Below are 15,177 nucleotides of genomic sequence, written 5' to 3'. Positions count from 1 at the left end.
TGATTTAATTTGTACTGGAATGCTACTATTTTTTTTTGCTACAATACAACTCAGTAGGCAGTAGTGGAATCTTTTCCAAAAATATCAAACCATTTACAATAAGGTTCACCATTGATATAGAAGCTTTAATCGAATCATAGACCTGCGTCATACAATGAGCGTCATCCAATGTATGATTGTTCTCGCCAGTTATACTGTTACCGCATCTTTGACAAAAACCATGTAGAATTGTCAAAAATTCATTTAATCTTTGGTAGTATCTGCAGTCCATTATCATCTTTAACTTTCGCACTTTGTCCGTGTAATTTTCGTTATTGAACTCTTTTTTAGTTATTTGTTCAACATCCACCAGGCCAATTTTTAGATATTTAATCTTTAGGTTTGTCAATTTACTCCAACCTTCTCTTGTACGAATGTAATTTAAAACTTCAATCTATTTTTAGCAGTTACTTTAAAAGCTTCAAATGATTTTGGGACCAAAATGTAAAACGTAAAAAGAAATATGACCAACAGTTGGTTTAACATTTTTGCTCATATTATAAAATAAAAACTACAGTTTAAAATTAGGATTTTTAACCTACCTGTAGACATATAACATAAGTATTCAGCATGCGTTTGAAAAGTAAATAACTTATTATAACAGAGCAGCAAACACCCAAGCCTTACGATGTATATTTTATTCCGATGTATATTATAATATATTTTCTTGTAACCACGAACTATAATAATATTTTGTAATTAATATTACCTTAAATAATTAACCTTTTGTTTAACTACTTCCAAGGTAAAATAGATGAAATCATATTTAAAGGGTTCGAAGTTGATTACAATTTTAAGTCATACCTATAAATTACTAAACTTTTAATCATTATGTAAAAGTTTAGATTCTCTAAAAAAAAAAAAACAAACAGAAAAATTTTTAATAAAAATATTATGTATAAATGATACCATGTTTAAAGTAAAGTTAAACCATATTACAAATAAAATTGTTAATCATAAGTATAATGTATATACTTGTGATAATCCCGCTGTTATACGAGTGGTATAGTATAAGTAGGGAATTAAAATATCAGTCTACCAGTCTTAACATTCTAGAAAAAATATTGTAGTTTCAAGTTGATTATTGATAATAAATAACTTATAACATTTAATGTTTTTACAGAAGGATAATCCATCTAATATTTATTTTACATCTTGAATTATTATACAGTTTAATTTTTAATTGTAAATAATAGATAATAATATTAACATTTTTGACATTGGCATTATTTATACCATACTAATATCTACTAATACATACTAATAAGTACACAACGCAAAGTATTCATACTACAACCATAATAACTGTTTTAAAAATCTCTAGACACGTTAAAACGTTTAAACAACCACGATTACATTATTTTTATTAATATTAGAATATATTCCTTAAACGATTTCTTGACAAATGGAGTACAAATTTCAACCAGATAAGATCACGGATAATTGTAAGACTGGTCTTTTTATTTTGGTGGATTTATATTATTATATGCCAGTTGTCTTGTTAATTCATTGGCACTTTTAATTCTACTGTGTATCATTCTTTTATTTTTGACTTATTTAATCTGTAACATACTCGCAAAGCCGCGTGTTAATGTCCATAACTACAGGTCTCAAATCACTTATCCCGAGATCATAATAATCATTATTGCTTACGGTTTTATAAAAAAACTTGAGATAGCCATTCATAAGTGAATAAAAATCTTTCATATATCGTGATTTATCAAGATGAGCAACATTATAAATTTGTGTATAGATATTTAATAAATTGTCAAAAGTCGGCGGTATATCTTCTATAATACAAAACCTATTTACAGTTTTCGGACATAATTCTTTTTCTGACTGTTTTATCAAAATAGATATATGATAATTCATCGATTCGAGTAAGTTCACGTCAATTATATCACGGTTCTTAAAAAATACTTCGTGCGGATGTAATTTAATGAAACCTTCAAGAGCTGATTTTAATTGAATAGCAAGGTAACAAACTATAATGCTATTTTTATACTTTTTAGGCTTTGGGAGCTTGTCTAAAAATACCAAGCCGTTTACAATGTGGTTTATCATAGGAATTGAAGCTTTGATTGAATCATAAAGCTTCGTCATACAAAAAGCGAAATCTATCTTACTCGTCATATTTTGATTACAGCTCTGCCAAAAACCATGTAAAATAATCCAAAATTCATTTAATCTTTGTAAGTATCTGCTGCCAAGTATAAGCTTTAACCACCGCACTTTTTCAGGGTAGTTCTCAATGTTGATTTCTTCTTTGGTTATTTGGTCAACATGCAACCTACCAAATTTTGAATGATTAAACTTCAGGCTGCCTAATTCGCTCCAACCTTCTCTCGTACGAATGTAATTTAAAACTTCAATTAAATCCGTCCATCGATCGTCAGTTACTACATATGCCACAATGGATTTAGAGGCACAAATGTAAAAAGCATAAAAAACTACTATTAACAGTTTGTAATTCATTTTTGCGTATAATAGAAAATAACAACTACAGTTTAAATTTGCAAATTTTGAACGTAATAGAGTATTATAACATATGTGTTTAGTATACGATTTTAAAGTAAATAACTTATTTACAACGAACTATTCACATATAAGTCATGCGGTGTATATTTTATTACGTAGATGATAATAGCAAAATTCAGAATATAGAAAAACGTTTTAAAAATTACCTAAAATATTCTAAAACAAACAAATACATAAAATAAAGAAAAGAAATTTTTTTTTTTATTTATATAACTTAGAATAATTCGTTAATTGCATTTAAATAAAACTAAAATATTATACACATTTGTTTTATTAAAATTAGAATATAATATTCTTAAAAAGACATTATTGTTTTTTTAGGTGAATATCGGTTTTTAAATGATAATTTTAATGTTTTTATTTCTACTGTCTATCATTCTTTCGCATTTCATTAATTCCAGCTGTAACATGCACACAAAACCGCGTGTTGATGGACATAACCACAGGTTCCAGTTTGTTTATTCCTAAATCGGAATAATCATTATCGATTACAATTTGAAACAAATAATTGAGATAGTGTTTCAAAATAAAATAAAAATTGTTTATATATTGTGATTTATCAAGATGGGTAAAATTATTAAATTTGATGTAGATATTTAATAAATCGTCAAATGTTGCCGGTATATCTTCTATGTTATAAAACTTATTTATTGTTATGAGTAAAAAGTAAACAACTTCTTTTTATCGAACACAGAAGCCATCTGATGTATATTTTATTATGAAGATATTATAACAAAACTCAAAATGTAGTAAAATCTTTTAACTATAGACATCAGCCCGGTTTCTTCGGTCAATGTGTTCTCTCAAAATAGAAAAAATCAAAATTATTTTTTTCACCAAATAAGTTTAACGTGATTCCGGAAGAATGTTCAGAAAATGACACAATTATGTTCGAAACAGCGTCAAACGAAAATACCAAACAAACTATTAACACACAGCATCCACCGGCATTAATCATAATTAATGATACATATTTTTTACATTGCACAAAGATTTGGCCTTGATTGGACTGAGTAAGTTTTCATTCAAGTCTACGAAATCTCACCTGATTGCCAGATGGGGAAATTTAGATAATATTTTTTTTTATTGTCATTTGTAGTTCGACTACCCAAATAGTAGAATTGTTTGACCTGATCTATGTATCTATGCGGGGAACATCTATTTTTACATCGGCTGTTATCTCTGTGTCAGTCTTATCTACAACCATTGCTTTAGTCCTCCTGACGTTGATACTCAGGTAAAGACTGTTTAGCTAGTATTTAAGAACTACCAGAATGTGGTCCATAGTTTTCTCGGAGTCTGCTAAGTGCTAACATTACAATGTCGTCTGCGAAACAAGTACAATGAATTTGTTAACCATTATAGCTTCTTTTGTGAAAAAGTTAATGTGATACGATGGGATATAAAACCAATTGATCTTCACCAACGTTTCGATCTACCAAACCTTTGATAGAGTTTTTTATCACGTTGATAAGGATTTTGGATGCATGTGGTAGTAGGGCTATCGTTCTATAATTGATGTAATCATTTGAATTTCCTTTTTTATTGTATGGTTATAAACAACGGTTAACATTTTACAGTATGTTCCTAAAAATAAAATTAAAAAAACAATAACCGTTAAAAATGAGCAATATTATTCGAAAAATATACGAGATTACCAAAACATTTGTGTACATATAACATACGCCTTCCATATACAGTATCTGGTTTTCAACGAACTGTTCTTAAATAAATAAAAGCTTAAGTCGATATACATATAAAAAGATTTTTGAAGTTAGTAAAGTTTCAAGTTTAGGGCAGGAGGAATGGTGGAGTGTAGTATTTTTTCATCTACGCGCACTTCCCAACCGCACTTTACCTCCTGTCCTTTCAAACTTTTAACTTTTAAACTATTAAGCGGCTTTACCACCAGTTGCCAGTTGATTATTTGTGTAGAATTTAATGAACATACTGAAGCAATATGATATTGTCTGTATAATGTTAAACCTTACAACTTTAAAAATAGTTGTTAGTAAATGTATTATGTAGTTTTATTTATGCGGTTGGGAATTGCGCGCAGATGAAAAGAAATAATACACTCCACCTTTCCTCCTGCCCTAAACTTGAAACTTTAATCAATTTAAAAATAGTTGTTAAAAACTGGATCACACTGTATATATTGTTTATTTTAATAGATAAATGATTATTATTTCTAGGTAGCTGTATAAATGATAAAACTTAAATTCAAATCAGAAAATTACAAAGGACTAAAATGTCCTTAGTACCAAGTGCGATAGCGTAAACATACCTGATGAAATGTTTCATTAACTCACAAACAAAATACACATTGAGAAATACAAAATTAAATGTTATTTTTATACATCATGTATATCATAAATTGATTTCAAATAAAACTAAAATATCATATACATTATTTTCAGTAAAATAGAATGATGTATTCTTAAAACGAATTATTGAAAATCGGTATTCAAAGTTCAATCAGTTATGATCACGACTGGTCTAGTTATTTGTTGAAAGTCTGTCTTCAAATGTCAATTGCCATGTTAATTTACCTGTATTTTTAATTCTACTGTTTTACATTTTTTCGTTATTCTTTCAGCTTCTTCTCCAACAAACTTATTAGACCGTTTGAAAATGGGCAGGTTCTTAACTAGTGACTCCAAACTGTTTATTCCGAGATCGTAATAATCATTATCGATTACAATATTATAAAAAAACTTGAGGTAGCCATTGAGGAGTGGATAAAAAACTTTTAGACATTGTGACTTATCAAGATTGACAATATTATTAAATTTGATGTAGTCATTCAATAAATCGTCAAAAGTCGCTGGTATATTTTTTATAACACAAAACCTATGAATTTTTTCCCCCCATACTTTTCCAACCGATTGTTTTATTAAAATAGATATGTTATAAGTCATTGATCCGAGTATGTTTTCATTAATCATATTACCTTCTTTAATAAATACTTCGTCTGGATATAATTTAATGAACTCTTTTATAGCCATTTGTATTTGTACTGCAATGCGACGAATTGTTTTGCTGTGTTTAAAAAACTTATTGTTTGGGATCTTTTCTATAAATATCAAGCCATTTACAATGTGGCCCATCATAGCCATTGAAGCTTTGATCGAATCATAAAGCTCCGTCATACAATTGGCGAATTGCAACTTGTTTTCGTTCTCACTCGTATTATTTTTATCACAGCTTTGCCAGAAACCCTGTATAATAAGCCAAAATTCCTTTAATCTTTGTAAGTATCTCCTGCCCAGTATTAGGTTTAACCGCCGCACTTTTTCGGAGTAGTTTTCTTTATTAAACTCTTCTTTTGTTATTTGATCAACATGCAACCTACCAAATGTTATATGGTCAATCTTTAAGTTTCTTAGTTTGCTCCAACCATCTCTCGTGCGGATGTAATTTAAAACTTCAATCAACTCTGTCATTTTCTTGTCAGTTACTTTATAAGCCTCAAATGCTTTTGGCTCAAAAATGTAAAAAGAATAAAATACTACGATTAACGGTTTGTAATTCATTTTGCGTACAATATAAAACAACAACTACAGTTTAATTTTGAGATATCGAGCTTACTAGTGTACTTATTACATATTTGTTTAGTATGTGATACAATAGTAAACAACTTGTTTTAATCGAACATAGCAGCTATTAATATAGGTACACGTTAATAGCAAAACTAAAAATGTAGAAAAACATTTTAACTATACCGGTTGTTAAAACCATATCAAACTATGTGGTATGGTATTGTTAGTGTTTTGCTTTTTAAAAGTCCATAGAACGTACCCCGCCGATGTAACAGTCTGAAGTTATTTTGTTGAGTTCATTTAATGCATTACTCCCTAGAATTATAAGCATTTCTATTGAAATGTCATCAATACTTGTTGCTTTATTTTCCTTAAGGTTTTCCAAGGCTGCATCAAACTCATTCCTAATAATCGAAATCTCTTTCATATCTTCTTCAACTGATACTGCAACCTTTAGATATGCTGGTTATAATATTATAGAAATATAATAAAATATAAAAATTACCGTTCAAATGGAAAAATTATGTTCAAACAAAAATTTGGGATTTCTAAGCACTTATAAGTTATAACCGTTAAGATTTTTAATACTGGACCAGATTCTTCGAGTAGTTGAAAAAGTTCACTTCTTTATAGTTTGAAGAAACTCATTTGAAAAAAAAAACATATTAGTATTAAAGTTTCAGCTTTTACTGGCTATAATTTCGAGAAAAAGGGTTGGGTCGAGTTGAAATTCATAAGAAATATTTATTTGGTGTGTCTCAAATTAATATTATACCATAAATTGTCCATCCCTCCAGGGGGGTGCAAGTTTTTTGAGCTATAATTTTGGAATCTTGAAGTTGAAAATTTATCAGGAGTCAGAACTCATATGTATCCGTAACATATTAAATAATGAAAAAATCAGGACTACAGTTTTTTTGATAGCCGGAATACTGTGTTTTTCACAGATTTTGCACATTTTTTCAATAAAAATGTTAAATCCTGAAAAAAATCAACAAATCATGTAAATATTTTAATAGACATCTATTTAGAGTAATTCCAGTAAGTTTTTTGTACTTAAATACCAATTTAATATACGTTTCCCATACGGACATCTTGTTATCAACAAATTTTTCCTATAGCATATAAAAAAATCATCAAGAAAACGTTTTTGCGTATGAATATTATAAAAATTTTAAGCTTTAGAAGCTTTTCTAAAAATATCAAGCCGTCTATCACAGGAATTCACAACAGTATATTTTTTAAATATTATTTTTAAACGTTTTTATACATTCTAAGTTTTTGCTATTATCACAATGTACGTAATAAAATATACATCATGCGACTTACCTGTGAATAGTTCGAACTAAACATATTATTTGCTTAACAATCGCATACTAAACACAGATGTTATATTTACACTAGTACGTTCGAAATCGCCTGTTTAAACTGTTTAAGCTCGATATTCCAACTTTAAACTGTAGTTGTTATTTTATATTATACGCAAAAATGAATAACATTCGTATAATCGTATTTTTTTATGCTTTTTACATTTGTGTCCCAAAATCTTTCGTGGCTTATCCACTACACAACACTAAAAGGACGGAGTTGATTAAAGTTTTAAATTACATTCGTACGAGAGAAGGTTGGAGTGAATTAGGAAACCTAAACATTCACTATCTAAAATTAGGTAGGTTGCATGTTGACAAATTAACAAAAGAAGAGATCAACATTGAAAACTACACCGAAAAAGTGCGGCGGTTAAAACTGATACTAAGCAGCAGATACTTACAAAGATTAAATGAATTTTGGATTATTTTACATGGTTTTTGGCAAAGTTGTAAGCAATATATGACGAGTAAGATAGATTTGGCTTATTGTATGACGGAGCTTTATGACTCGATCAAAGCTTCAATTCCTATGATAAACCACATTGTAAACGGCATGATATTCATAGTCAAGATTCCAAAGCCTAAAAAGTTAAAAAATGGCAATATAATTTGTCACCTTGCAATTCAAATAAAATTAGTTCTAGAACATTTTATTAAATTACACCCAAACGAAGTGTTTTTTACAGAAGGTGATATTATCGACGATAATATAATTGAATCGATGAGTTATGAGATATCTGATTTAATAAAACAAATAGGAAAACAATTTTGTCTGAAAACTGTAATTAGGTTTTGTTTTATAGAAGATACACCGCCGACTTTTGACAATTTGTTAAATATCTTTATGAAATTTTTTAACATTGCTCATCTTGATAAATCACGACTTATAAAAGGATTTTATTCACTTATGAATGGCTATCTCAAGTTTTTTTATAAAACCGTAAGCAATAATGATTATTATGATCTCGGGATAAATTATTTGAGACCTGTAGTTATGGACATTAACAAGCGGCTTTGCGAGTATGTTACAGATAAAATATGTCAAAAATGAAAGAATGATACACAGTAGAATTAAAAGTGACAACGAATTAATATGACAATTGGCATATAATAAAAGAAATTCAACAAAATAAAAAGACCAGCCGTACAATTTGCAGTGATCTTAACTGATAGAACTTTGCATTACATTTACCAAGAAATCGTATTAGGAATACATCCTAATTTGAATCAAAATAATGTAACCGTGGTAGTTTACACGTTTCAAATGTCAGAACTGTTAATATTATTATCAATTATTTACAATAAAAATTAACTGTATAATAATTTAAGATGTAAAATAAATATTAGATGGGATATCCTTCTGTAAAAACATTAAATGTTATAATTTATTATCAATAGTTTACTTACAATAATTCACAACACTTTTTCCAGGATTTCAAGACCGGTGGACTGTTATTTTATTTTTCTACTTATACAAACTACTATATCACTCGTATAACAGCGTTCCGCCGTTGTATTGGATGTGATTATTACAAGTATATACAAATGACTAATAATTTTTTTTTTAATATGGATTAACTTTACTTTAAACATGGTATCATTTATACATAATATTATTCTTAAAAATATTTCATTTTTTTTTTTTTTTGGGAATCCTAGCTCCTACATAATGATTAGAGTTTTTAAAAAAGTTTAGTGTTTTGTAGGTATGACTTAAAATTGTAATCATATGTAGAATTTTAAATATTTGAGGTGAGATAAAATAAAACAAACTATTACTTTATTATAATCCATGGTTACATGAAAATAAATTTTTTAAATGCATATTTTAAAAATACGGACAATTACAGTTATAATGTTGATAGGTGATTTAGATTCGATGCGGAGCTGAGAAGTGAGAAGGTGTTGGATTTTTCATTTTCAGTGATGTGTAACACAATCAATAATTTAATGGCGCGATTATTACAAAGAATACAACTTGAAATAGTTCATCGTTGTCAATTCAAGGACGCGGTAATATAGTTAAATTACGTATGTAAATGGAAAACATTATAATCGGTATTTATCGAATGTTTTATATGTGCCAGATTAAAATACAATTTATGTTTCAAAGTCGACACACGTTCACAACACACAACATAATATAAAGTTAACAGCCAGGATAATTACGCTTTTACAGAAACACTAATACTATGGCATAAACGTTTAGTTCATCAGAATATTAATCAAGTTAAATAGAGTCTTAATAAATTTAATATACATATTAAAGACAAACCAAATAATTTCTGTTGTGATGACTGTATAATCGGGAAACATCAGGCCATTTAACCAAAGTGACACAAAATCAACATGTGCAGTTGAGCTACATTCATGCAGAATTGTGTGGTCCAAATGGAAAAGGATTCAATTGTAAAAGTGATTTTATTCAATTTTATCTATAATAATTTCTGTGGACCTGTGACCTCTCTGTCCCCTCGTTGCTTTGATTCCAGTATGCTTATACTCTACCGTACTAGCCCTATCGGATAAAATCACTTTCAAATTAACTCATTGATGCTTATTTGTAAATATAGCACCTCAATTTAATACTTTTTACCTTTGCTGGCTTACTCTGTGCTTGGTTTGGAATCTATTGCCTTGAAAATACTAACTACTGATTTGCATCGAAAATGTTTTAATCACTTCCAGATTTAAAAATTACTGTAAACCTGTGATCTCACCGTCCCCACTATGCCCCAACCTCACTGTACTGGTTTTTTTTTATAATGTCAGTTATTTGGGCAAAGCAGAAAAATAAAAAAGTCTAAAATATCATATGACAAACAAATACAAACATAAATTAGAGTAACGAATTTTTATTTTTATTAATATATCTTAAAATAATTCATTAATTGTAATCAAATAAAACTTAAATATCATATACATTTTTAATAAAATTAGAATATATTATTAAAACGACATTATTTTTTTTTAGTTTGGTAAATATCTATATTAAATAATAATTGTTAAGTTTTAATTCTAGTGTCTATCACTCTTTCATTTTTCATTAATTCCAGCTGTAACATGCTCACAAAACCGTGTGTTAATGGACATAACCACAGGTTCCAATTTGTTTATTCCGAGATCGAAATAATCATTATCGATTACAATTTGAAAAAAATAATTGAGATAGTCTTTCAAAAGTGAATAAAAATCTTTTATATATTGTGATGTATCAAGATGGGTTAAATTATTAAATTTGATGTAGATATTTAATAAATCGTCAAAAGTTGCCGGTATACCTTCAATAACACTAAGTTTATTTATTATATTCTCACATAGATTATTTACTGATTCATTTATTAAAATAAATGTTTGATAATTCATCAATTCGAGTAAGTTTTCGTCAATAATATCACCTACCTTAAAAAATACTTCATTTGGATGCATTTTAATGAAATCTTCAAGAGCTGATTTTATTTTAATAACACGGCGACAAATTGTATTGCTATGATAAAACATTCAATGCTTTGGAATCTTATCTATAAATATCAAGCCATTTACAATGTGGTTCGTCATATAAATTGAAGCTTTAATCGAGTCATAAAGGTTCGTCATACAATAAGCAAAATCCATCTTACCCATCATATTATTTTGATTACAACTTTCCCAGAAACCATATAATATAACCCATAATTCCTCTAATCTTTGTAAGTATCTGCTGTCCAGTATTATCTTTAACTGTAGAACTTTTTTGGCGTAGTTTTCCATGTTGATCTCTTCTTTTGTTATTTGATCAACATGCAACTTACCAAATTTTAGATGATACATCTTTAGGTTTCCTAATTCGCTCCAACCTTCTCTCGTACGAATATAATTTAAAACTTCAATCAACTCCGTCCTTTTAGTGTTGTGTAGTGGATAAGCTACGAAGGATTTTGGGGCACAAATATAAAATGTAAAAAAAACTACGATTAACTGTTTGTAATACATTTTTGCGTATAATATAAAACAACTACAACTGTTGAAACTTATGATTTCAAATGTATTTGTGTACTTTTAACATTTGGGTTTATATGCGATTGAAAAGTAAATAGTCTGGTTTTATTACTTACTGGTTTAACTATCAACAGAGAAGTTATCCGATGTATATTTTATGACGTGGATGATAATAGCAAAACTCAGAAGGTAGAAAAACATTTTAGTTAGCTAATGGCTCTTTTATTTATGCTAACAACGCTTATTTTATTTTGGTAGAATTTTTATAGCTTTTTCAAAAAGCCTATCGCGTTTGGTCGCTAAAATAGTTGTACTAAAGAAGCACTTATAAAATATTGATGATCACATTTACACGAATAAGGTCACATTAGAAATTAATGTTTTATATTTTTAAATTACACCTTGTTATATAATTGTAAGGTCTTGGTCCAATTCAAATACATTTCTATAGTGCCTAATTGATATTGTTCATTCTCAAAACTATTAAGCCATTGATAATTCTGACATGATAACATTTGTTTTGAAATGATGAAATGTTTTTGGAAAAAAGCATTCAACCCAAATTAAAAACGTTAAATGAATTCGTATTGTATTAAATTACCTATTAAACTCTAACACACTTACCGATTAAATTAATGCTGTGCCCAAGAACGAAACGTCAAAAATATAGTCGACAGAAAATATTATCAATCGATATATATATATATATATATATATATGTATTATGTATTTATGTGTATATTTTAAAAATATATAAAAAGATGAGTTATGCCATTAGTCATAACTACAGTATTCATTCTATGACATTTTACTATGAAGTAAATTTACTTAAATGTTTTAATTATGTTTGTAATTTCTTATTTCACTAATAGAAAAAATGTTAAAAGTCAAAATTGGTTAGTTGAGAGTGGTTAGGTTTAATTATTTACGATTTTTGTATAAACAATAAAATATATGGTAACTGGTCACTCAATAAGTCCGTGGTATCTGATGTATTATGTAGACACTAGATTGTCATCTGTGATAACTATTATCATTAATAGTAGATACTGAACCCTTAGCTTAAAGTCTGAAGTCCGTCATAGGACAAAGCCTACTTTTCGTCTTTCGAACACATACTAATGTCACAATATATCATATAACCACATGCGTGGTTATTTATTATATCTGATTACGATACAGGTACAATAACAAGTAAAATTTATTTTTATGCGATGGAATAAAACTACTCGTCTTTGTAGGAACAATTGAAAATAATAAGAAATATATTCAAAAAATAAAATCTTTATAAAGTCATAACAAATGAACAAATAAATGAAAATAAAAAATTCAAACACTAAAATATTTTTTTGTTTTTTGCCTATAAACGTATGTAATGAAAAACATATGCTTCTATTAAAAAAAAAACAAAAATCCCCCTTTTTGACTTATAAGGATTGGTGATAAAAATTTTCAAAATATTGAAAAATATAGTACAATGTGTACCAAAAAATTTTGGAAAAAAATATTGTTCAAAACATTAATATATTCCGAGAAAATGAGTGTCTTAACCTTAACGAATCACCCTGTATCTTATGCAATGTTATATTATTATTCATTATCATGTTTTATTGTATTTTTGATAATATCACACATTTATTCATCATTATACTATTATTTATAATTTGTATTTATTATATACCCGTTTATATTATATTTCCCGTTTTACTTCATTTACTGGTGACTGGATGAACTTCCATCTCTTCTAGTAGGCTTAGGAAAAGCAACATTTTGTCTGGGCGGCTTGTATTGAAATCCTCCGTCTCTTTTTTTATGGACTCAATGGTAGAATTCATTCTGTCCACATACAAATTATAAACAAGTTTTGGAGTTTCATTCAAATTGGGAAGTTCATCTTCACTCTGTAAATCCTCTTGACTGATGACAGAGTATGATGGTTGGCAGCTTTTATTCCATTCAATTACTAAGGACGTAGCTATATCTTCGTTTATCTTCACCCTGTAACAACTCCTCTTGACTTATGACAGAGTATGATGGTTGACTTTTAAATTATTATTTTTCATAAGTTTGTGACATTTATTCATCAATATTAATAAACACATTATCACTGTATCATTTTAACCATAAATTATGTTTATTGAACCAATGCACGGTCGTATATGGAATCTCCTTGCCCAAGACATAATAATACACACTTCATTCTAAATATAAAATAGTATACTGTAAGTGTTATAAAACACAATAACATGACTTATTTAACGCATAGTATTAAAATTTTTAAATTTAATAAAATAATTCTCTGACAAAAAAATGAAAAATGTTACTTTACCTGTTTTACCTTTATTTTATAAATTCAATAGTGACCCGCTGAACTTCCGGTAGAAAGAGAAAAAGTAACCTTTTCCGTAATCGTCCTGTAATGAAAACCAATATTGTGCTTATGCTTGGTTATGAAATCCATGGAAGAATGCAAATGGCCTACATAAAAATCGTAGGGGCATTGATTAGGTTACTAATACTATTAATACTAATTGTTAGGTATTTCAACTTTATTTCCAATGTGAGGTTGATGTTCATATTCATTTTGTAACACTTCTTGACTTGAATATTATTTTACCATTTATATTTTCATTTTTCCGTTACTTTTAATATAATTAGATATTTTATAAGCCACCATTAATTTTGGTTTTAATTTAATAATTGTTTAAGATATTGAACACTTTATAAGTATTATTGTTATTCATTATCATGTTTTATTATATTTGATAATATCACACATTTATTCATCATTATACAATTATTCATAATTTATATTTATTATATTTGTCGAAACTAACAAATCAAAAATTAGTTATTAAATTAGATTTTTCCATTGAATTACAATGTAAAATGTGGTTGGTATACCTTAAGAGTTATAACACAAAAACATGACAAATTTAATGGAGTTTATTACAATTTTTAAACTGGTTACAATTTTTGTATTACAAGAAAAAATATTATGTTATCTGTTTTCCCATTTTCCTTAATTTACTGGTGACTGGATGACTTTCATCTCTTTTGGTAGGATTAGAAAAAGTAACAGTTCTTTCGGGCGGCTTATAATGATAACCAATTTTTTCCGTGTGTTCTTTTATGTAATTAATAGCAGAATTCAATCTGTCGACATACAAATTGTAAAGGAGTTGTGGAATTTCATTTAAATCGGGACGTTCATCTTGACTAATGACAGAGTATGATGGTTGACAGATTATATTCCATTCAGTTACTAAGGACTTCGCTAAATCTTCGATATCTTTGTATAAACTTTCGGACGCCGTTGCTGTGAAATAGGGTGTTGGTCGATTAAGTAATTCATGAATCTGCTGCAGAATTTTGTAAAACTGGTTTTCTTTGACAATCCTTTTGTCTAAATTAATAATCCGTTCATTCATGGCCACCAATTTATACGTAACGAACTCACCTTTTTTGAGACTATCGTCAAGTTTTTGCCAACAGTCTACAGCGTTACCATCGCCATATTTTAACAATTCGCCGCACTGAGATATTGTATAGGTCATTATCCAGAGAAAGTCAATCAATACTTTTCCGTAACCGCATTCCATTAATAAAGTGATTATTTTCATCTTGGCTACTATCGAGATCTCAGTCAAAGTCCATAATTGATTTTTTACCTCCACGTCCATATATGTGTGCTTTTTGATGTATACTCC

This window comes from Adelges cooleyi, unplaced genomic scaffold, assembly GCF_023614345.1.
Source record: "Adelges cooleyi isolate 19-005CV unplaced genomic scaffold, UGA_ACOO_1.1 ACOO_flye_CR_arks_rails_tigmint_CR_PRNA_247, whole genome shotgun sequence".
In the NCBI taxonomy this organism is placed as follows: Eukaryota; Metazoa; Arthropoda; class Insecta; order Hemiptera; family Adelgidae; genus Adelges; species Adelges cooleyi.
This window is presented reverse-complemented; position numbering follows the sequence as displayed.